The following is an 8,870-nucleotide window of genomic DNA, read 5'->3' as shown; positions in this document are numbered from 1 at the left end:
TGGCTTGAACATGACAGTGATGCCGAGAGTCAATCCTGTCTTTCCTCTGGGAGACAGAAAAGACATCACTTTTGGCCTTTAAGAAATTCATCTGCTTCAAGGGAAAATCTTCCATGAAACACTTGAACACCTATTCACGATCATCACTAGCAGCAGGAAACATAGCTCAACACCACCAGCTCTGCAACCTGCGACACTCCTTTCCCAGCTTCAGAGACCCTTATTTAGGTACAGACCAGATTCATTCATTCATTCTCTTCCTTTCTCCCTGTCTCTTTCTCTCTTCCCCTTTCTTTCCTTCCCTCCTTCCTTCCTTCTTTTTTATTTTTTATTTTTATTTTTTGAGACAGGGTTTTTCCATGTAGCTCTGGCTGTCCTGAAACTCATTCTGTAGACCAGGCTGGCCTCAAACTCACAGAGATCTTCCTGTCTCTGTCTTCTGAGTGCTGGGAGACACTCAGTAAAGGCACGTGCCACCACGGCCAGGCTGCAACCCAGATTCTTAAACTGTGCTGAAAAAAATAATCATAATGAGTTAGAGTCAAAGTTAGCTTATTCATAGGGGAAAGGACAGGCAATGGGGAACAAGTGTGGCCACTCAGGGAGGAATGCTGCACCTAATGGCTTTACCAGCAGCAGCTGGGGAGTGTCTTGGGGAATTTGACATTAGTTGGTAAAGCACTTGATCTATAAAGTTGAGAGAAAAATGGGCTATTGAAGGGGCACCAACTTCTCAAGACAAAGGTGATTTTATTACCCCAGAGAGGACAAGCAGGGGTAGGGTTGCGGTTGTCTCTGGATCAGGCAAAGACAGCAGTAGATGTCTCTGCAGGAGTGATCTTTTTAAGGAAAAAGGGGGAAATCTGTGCCAGGATGAGTTGTTAAGTCCCGAATGGACACATCAGCCAGTGTAGCTGAATAATGAATTTTGATTGCTGGACCTTGGTGTTTTAGTCAGGCATAAAGAAATAGCCAAATAAGGGAATGGACCTTGGTGGCTATCTTTAGGAATGTAACCTAACGGCTTAGTAAAGGAGAGGGAAGGGGAGAGGGCAAGACCTGCAGGTGCCATGCTTACAACACTTGGGCCTGTTAGAGAGCCCTTCAGTTATATTCATTTCCTTATGGAAAGGGGTTTCATACCTATGTGAGAATTTAAGATGGCCTATGACTGTACTAGCAGGCTTCTATGTAAGAAAGAAACATCTAAGACAAAACCATGGGTCATTCCAGGCCTATTAGTACAGGCATGTACTTCCAGTTACTCAAGAGCTTGAGGTAGGAGATCATAAACTCACAGCCAGCTCAGGTAACTTGCAGAGACTTCACACACACACACACACACACACACACACACAAGGTTAGTGACATAGCTCTTGAATATAGCTTACTTGCTGTGTACACTTTTCGTATAATGAAATCCTCAGACATTTAGGTCAAAACTCTTGTCTCTGACAGCAAGAGACATGACAATTCAGTGGGGAGAGGGAGGGTCCTTCTTCTTTCCCCCGTGTGTTCCGTGTGTTCCTTTCATATGGTTTACCTCGGACAACTTGGTTTCAAAATCAATTCTGAGGAAAGATTTTGTTGTTGTTTTGATGCCAGAGATAAAATTCAGTACCTTATGCCTTCTAGGCAAATTAATTTAAAAAATGTTGTAACTGTACTTAATGTATAATAAGAATTGTACAATAATAATAATTGTACATATATGATGTATGTGTATGGATATGCACGTGCTATGGTGCATACATGGAGGCCAGAGGACAACTTCGTGGGTTCTGTTTTCTTCTTCTACCTTCCTGTGGGCTCCAGGGGTCAAACTCATGTTTCCAGGATTAGGTAGCAATTATCCACTGAACCATCTCTGCCAGACTGCGAGACAGATTCCGCATCACTGAACCATATCCTCAGCTACTCAGACATTTTAATACTTAAATTAGAAGTCGTGCCAGTAGGGAGGCAGGAACAGCAGGAGTGGATTTAGAAATGTCTAAAATGAGGGTGAAATACAGTGATTATTGGGGATATGGACTTTATATTTCCGTAGTATGTAGCAAAGTAAAGACATTAAGTGGCTGGAGAGATGGCTCAGCGGTCAAGAGCACTGACTGCTCTTCTGAAAACCCTGAGTTCAAATCCCAGCAACCACGTGGTGGCTCACAACCATCCATAACGAGATCTGATGCCCTCTTCTGGAGTGTCTGAAGACAGCTACAGTGTACTTGTTTATAATAATAAATAAATATTTAGACTGGAGCAAGCAGAGGTCCTGAATTTAATTTCCCAGCAACCACATGATGGGTCACAACCATCAGTACAGCTACAGTGTACTCACATACATAAAATAAATAAATAACCCCCTTAGAAGTGAAGCCACATAATCAGAGAATTAGAAACCAAATTTCGGAAAACCAGAAGTAGCAAAGCAAATAGAACACACTGTACCCAAAGAGATTGGACTGAAATCAAATATGAAATACCTTAAGTCAGAAGTAATGCAGAAGGGCTGGAGGTATGGCTCATCCATTCAGAGAGCTTGTTGCTCAGGCTTCAGGGCTGGAGTTCGAATCCAGCACCCACATAATAAGCTGAGTTGTTGTCCCAGCACAGGTGTAAGCCAGCACTGAGAGGGATGGAGACAAATGGTTTGCTGATTTGCAGCCTAGCCCCTTAAAGCACAAGTTCCAAGTTGAGAGGGAGATGGAGAGAGGGAGAGAGGGACAGAGGGACAGAGGGAGAGAGGGACAGAGGGAGAGAGGGACAGAGGGACAGAGGGGGAGAGGAGAGAGAGAGAGAGAGAGAGAGAGAGAGAGAGAGAGAGAGGGAGAGAGGGAGAGGGAGAGAGGAAGAGAGGGGGAGAGGGAGAGAGGAGGGACAGAGGGAGAGAGGGAGAGAGGGAGAGGGAGAGAGAGGAAGAGAGGGAGAGAGGGACAGAGGGAGAGAGGGACAGAGGGACAGAGGGACAGAGGGACAGAGGGAGAGAGGAGGGACAGAGGGAGAGAGGAGGGACAGAGGGAGAGAGAGGGGGAGAGGAGGGAGAGAGAGAGAGAGAGAGAGAGAGAGAGAGAGAGAGAGAGAGAGAGAGAGAGAGATCCTGCCTCAAAGGAATAAGGCAGAGTGATAGAGGAGGGCATAGGGTACCATTTAGGCAAAAGAGCCACACACAAAGTAAAGTAGTGTGTGTATGAGTATCTTAGCTGCACGTATGTCTGTGCACCTCATGTATGCCTGGTGCTCCCCGAGGAATCTGCATCAGAATCTGCATCAGATGCTCTGGAACTGAAGTTAGGATGGATACTATGTGGGTTCTTGAGAATTGAACCCCAGTCCTCCACAAGTGCACTGAGTGCTCTTAAACTGCACAGACTTCTCTCCAGCCCCATTGTCCACTTTTTAACATCACAAGTTGTTGTTGTTGTTTCAGAAGAGGTGATTATAGCAAGAGACTCAGTAACCCAAATGAGCAGTGGGCAATGTTAGGATAGTGTCTGGTAAACATGCAACATTCAGTTACTTGTGGAACGCAGACTACATGGGCATCAGTGCCAGTCAGCCGCCAACCAAGAGCCCATAACCACACAGTGGTTTGAACAGGGAGTCGGAAGGAATTCTAATGGGACTTAAGTCGAGGGGATATTGGCTAGCAAAAGGCTGAGAGAAAAGCGGAGCTTCCTGTAGAGCAGAATCTTCACAGCTAGGAGACGCTGGGAGAAGCCTTGTCTCTCGCTTGGGCACTCAAGTCTGGGTCCCAGCACAGATGATGGCCATTACGAAAGCTGTGAAATGGGGTCACCTCGGTTTCCCTTGGTGTGCAGTCTTTTGGTTTTTCTTTTCTTTTAAAGTCTCTTTTGAGATTATTTTCAATAGGGTCTTGCAGTGTAGCTTAGCCTTCTAACCCCTTGCCTCCACCTCCAGAATGTTAGGAGCGCAGGCATGAGGTACCACGACTAGGAAAATAGATAATTAATTTTTTACACATCTTGGAATTCATGCTTTGATAGAACTTAAAAAAAAAAAAACATTCTGGCTGGGTGGTGGTGGAGCATAGTTTTAATCCCAGAATCCTGGAAGTAGAGGCAGGAGGACCTCTGTGAGTTCGAGGACAGCCTGATCTACAGAATGAATTCCAGGACACCTAGGGCCACACAAAGAGAAACCCTGTTCTAAAAAACCAAACCAAACCAAACCAAACCAAACCAAAAAACAAACAAAAGCAAAGACAAAGCAAAAGAACGTTCTAGACATGTGGGTAGCCAAGCACCTGTTCTTTGACTATAGTCTTAGTGGGATAATCTAATTTTTAAATTTATTATTCTATTTGAGTAATACTTATCAATGACATTTAAGAAATAAGATGCCCAGTGCACTGAATAAAATATTTAATTTAAAAATAATTTGATTTCCATACTAATTTGTGGGAAAATATGTAACCCAAGCATTTTTTCCCTGTGTAACTAAACTTGGGTGATGTAATGCTGTATCAGGCGTTTCTTCCCCCAGGGCTCTCTCGCTAAGCAGCATAAGAAACATATCCATTACGGTAAGAATTTTATATAATAAAAATGATAATAATAATAATACTTTTCTTTATGATAGATTTCTTGATTATGGGAACTTGAGGTGATTGATATTTGTGTCCTCATTTATAGCAGGCTTTTTGTTAACTCTGAAAAAACCATGTCACATTCAAAGGATGGCCTGCTGCCTTGTGTAAAATAGACAGGACTTGAGGCAACCAGTAGGGGGAGGAATCTCCAAAGTTAATCGCTGTCTCCCAGCCTGACTTCAGAAGCTGAGAATCTTCAACAGGATTGACTTTAATTTCTCTGTTTTTTCCCCCCTCTCCTTTCTTCTCTCCTCTCCTCCCCTCTCCACAACCCTCTTTTGTTTGAGACAGGTCCCCACGTAGCTCAGGCAGGCCTTGAACTCACTATGTATTGAAGGATGACCTTTAACCTTTGCTCCTCCCACCTCTGTCTCTTGAGCACTAGGATTTGTGGCAGGCATCCCTAGAGCCGACTTAAGCGGTTCAAACCCAGCCCTCATCTCTATTTTGTTTGGACAGAACCCAAGGCTTGCTGGTTGGTTCCTGTAGCATCCATGAACGTTACCCACGAAATCTGGCACAAGGAAAGACTGTCGTAGGGTTAAGACTCGATCTCACTTGGAAATATGAGACTGGGGTGAAAGAAAAGCAAAGTCAGCTGAATGGGAGCAGGGTACGTGGAGAAAACGACTGTCACATAAAGGGAAAGTCTATTATGTTGGGTGGTGTTTGGTTGGGGCAAACATGTGAAGGAGTGTTTTCCTGAACTGGACACAGATTTAGGTAGAGTTGTGAGGGAACGCTTGACTAAAGTAGACCCAGGTGAACGGATGTTCTGCTAAAGCAAGCATGTGAAAGGACACGTGATGAAGGATTCTTTGCTAACGACACACATGTATTGGGCTGCCTTACATTGTGTAGCTGAGCTGCATTGGTGGGGACGCCATAGAGAGAAACCCAAAAACTTCTGGTGGTGTGCTGCAGTTTGTTGCCCCTTCCAAGAACTTAGGCTGATTGGCAGAGTGATGTCAGTCGAGACAGACATGCAGAGGACACGTGATATTTGGAGGGTTATAAATAGGACTCTACAGAGTGATGGAGACCGAGCTTGGCTTGCTGGTACAGCTAGCTGTACAATGCTTGTGTGTCTCATCTTCGCTGATCTTCACTTCTCTGAGAGGGACACCACAGGGAACTTTTCCTGGTGTCCCTCCAGGTCCCTCCTACTGACTCAAGCTGAGGCTGAGGCCTGGCTGTCTCTGCTAGGTCGTGTCACTGCTGCTGATTCACATTAGCTAACCTGACTCTACTGAGCTGGACTGCTGGAATCCATGAGGTGTTGGTGATTGGAAGGAGCTGCTGCTGCATGCTAACCTGTGAGCTGAACTGCCGATTTCCAGACAACACAGCTGGGAGTTGATCCAAAGAACCTTTCTAAACAGGTCTACTTCCCTCCCCCACTTCTTTCTTTCCCACTACTCCTGGTGGGTGTTGAGCTACAAGGGAGGTTAAAGCATTTAAGAACCATCATTAAAAATAGGCTTTGAAAAAAATTAAAGTTACAAGTATGACTTAGGCAGCAACAGAAAAATCAAAAGCTTTTGATGCAGACGGGGTACAGCTCAGCCTAAGAGTACTTGCGTAACATGAAGGAGACACTGGGTCCCCAACATGTTTCAGGAATCATTATGAAGGGCATATACTTGTAAAATAAAAGGGCTGGTTCAAATGAATGTGGAGTGTCGGGCAGGGAAATAAAGGGTGTGAGAGAGAACCCATGTCCCGCCAGAGCTCCAATGCTCTGGGCAGGGCACTGGTGCCTGCTCTCTACGTGGCCTGGGTGGGTGTCTGGTTGTGGGAAGCCACGGAACACCAGTCTGAGTGGGTAGAGAGGGAGCAGTCCAGGATTTCTGGGCCTTATGGAGGCCAGAGACAACAGGTTCTAGCTCTTGGACGTCGCAGGAGGTCTTTGGACACCAAGGAAGAGCTGAGAACAAAGTGAGGACCCCGGGGCAGGGGCAGCTCAGTCAGCTCCAGGGCCGAAGGGAGAAGGGGCAGGAGGGAGGTGCTGGGTGGTACCCACGAGGGCGAGAGTCCTTGGTCCGGTATGGTGGCTGGAAACGTTGGGAGGCCTTCTCTTGGGAGATTAGACATGGCTCTTTAGGGGAAGGCCTATTCCATCGTTCAAGCATGGCGGGTCTTGATGAGCAGAGACGGGCCATGGTTTTAGAGTTTTATTGTAGAAAGGCAGAGAGAAAGAGAGAAGATAGAAAAGAAAAGGCCAGCAATGGCCATGTGGAGGGGGAGGGAAGGGAGGGAGAGAAGGAGAGCTAGAGATGGGAGTAAGAAAGGTGAGAGCTTAAGAGATCAAGGAGGGGCCAAGCAGCCCCTTTTATAGTGGGCTGGGCTATCTTGCAGTTGCAGGGTATCTGTGAGGAGGAACATACCTGGTGTGCTGGCTAGTTTTGTGTCAACTTGACACAGCTGGAGTTATCACAGAGAAAGGAGCTTCAGTTGAGGAAATGCCTCTATGAGATCCAACTGTAAAGCATTTTCTCAATTAGAGATCAAGGGGGAAATGCCCCTTGTGGGTGGGACCATCTCTGGGCTGGTAGTCTTGGTTCTATAAGAGAGCAGGCTTTCCCTCCATGGCTTCTGCAGCAGCTCCTGCTTTCTGACCTGCTTGAGTTCCAGTCCTGTCTTTCTTTGGTGATAACAGCAGTGTGGAAATGTAAGCTGAATAAACCCTTTCCTCCTCAACTGCTTCTTGGTCATGATGTTTGTGCAGGAATAGAAACCCTGACTAAGACACCTGGCTACTGTCAGGTAACTGTGAGGGTGGAGTCTAGCCAGAATGCCAGGAGCTTGGGACATTGTCTGTGTGACTGATAATCACAGAATTATGGAGTTGGGGGCTCTGTGGTGTCAGGCACCTGACTCTGGGAATGTGGCTCACTGTTCCGTCCCTTGTAGAGTTTTCTACTGGGTCTCCGGAGTGAGCTTCGCTCATCCAAAACACAGGCTGCCTTTCACGGTCCCACAGTGGAGAACATGGACCTGTACCTCTTCTCTCCTTTACTCACACTGGAAGCAGGAAAAAACCCAAAGTTGCTGATCTCGTCTGATGGAGTCAGGCCATTCAGTCCTGTGCCTACTCAAATCTTTCCCTTGGAATTTTACCCTTGACAGTGGCTCCATCTCTCTTAAATTTCTTTCTAGCCTCCCTCTGAGGTGGAGTGCCCTAGCCTGAAGGTCACTCTCCCCTGCCTGGTTGTTATTATTTTATTTATTTATTTATTTATTTATTTATTTATTTATTTATTTATGTGTGTTGTGCTCAGATGGATCCCAGGGCTTCAAGCATAACTGGCACATACAGTGTCTCATGCTGTGGTTTCCCCAACCATAAAATTATTTTTATTACCACTTCATAACTGTAATTTTGCTACTGCTGTGAATCACAACATAAAGTAAATATCTTTATTTTCTGATGGTCTTAGGTGACCCCTGTGAAAGATTTGGGACTGCAAGCCACAGGTTGCTCTAGGCAACAAAATATCCGTTTGTGATCATGGCCCCACCTCCTAAGAGAGAAAGCATGCAGGAGAGAAGGCTGAGAGGCTAAGGACAGCCTGCTACAAAGAGGACTAGAGTTTGGCTCACAGAATCCACTCTGGCATCTCCTAACTGCCTGTAACTCCGGCTTCAGGGAATCTAATGCTCCCTTCTGACTGCCACAGACAACGACGCCCATGAGCCCCTATCCACATGCATACACATAAGTTAAGATGGAAATAAATATTTTGGGAAGGAAATGCAGTTCAATGGCAGAGCACAACACAGTTCAATGGCAGAGGAGGCAGAGGAGGCAGAGAGGAGGCAGAGGCAGGTGGACTTCTGTGAGTTAAAGGCCAGCCTGGTCTACATAGGAAGTTACAGGACAGCCAGAGCTACAGTGAGATCTTGTCTAAATATGTGTTTATTATAACAGACCTGAAAGGCAAGGAAAGAGTATGTATCTCTGTCTCCCACAGGATTAGTCCAAGGAAAATAGCTTCCACGTTTCTATTGTTTTTTCAAACATAAAATGACATCTGGCTTAATTTTCGCTTCATTAAAAGGAAAAACATTGCAGTGTAGGGGACAGAGCCCAGGTCATGGTTTAAGCTGGACACACACCCTGCCACACTGATTCACTCCCCAGCACAGACTTTTTTGTTTTTGTTTCATGTTTATTCATTTGCTCATCCTTTAAGCCTTAATCATGTTTGTCTCATTTCCCTAACTTTTGGGCTAAAATGCTCACTATCCTATAATCTCT

Source organism: Mus musculus, chromosome 13 (genome assembly GCF_000001635.26).
Source record: "Mus musculus strain C57BL/6J chromosome 13, GRCm38.p6 C57BL/6J".
Lineage (NCBI taxonomy): Eukaryota > Metazoa > Chordata > Mammalia > Rodentia > Muridae > Mus > Mus musculus.
The sequence above is the reverse complement of the archived record's forward strand: the minus strand, read 5'-3'. Positions refer to the sequence as shown.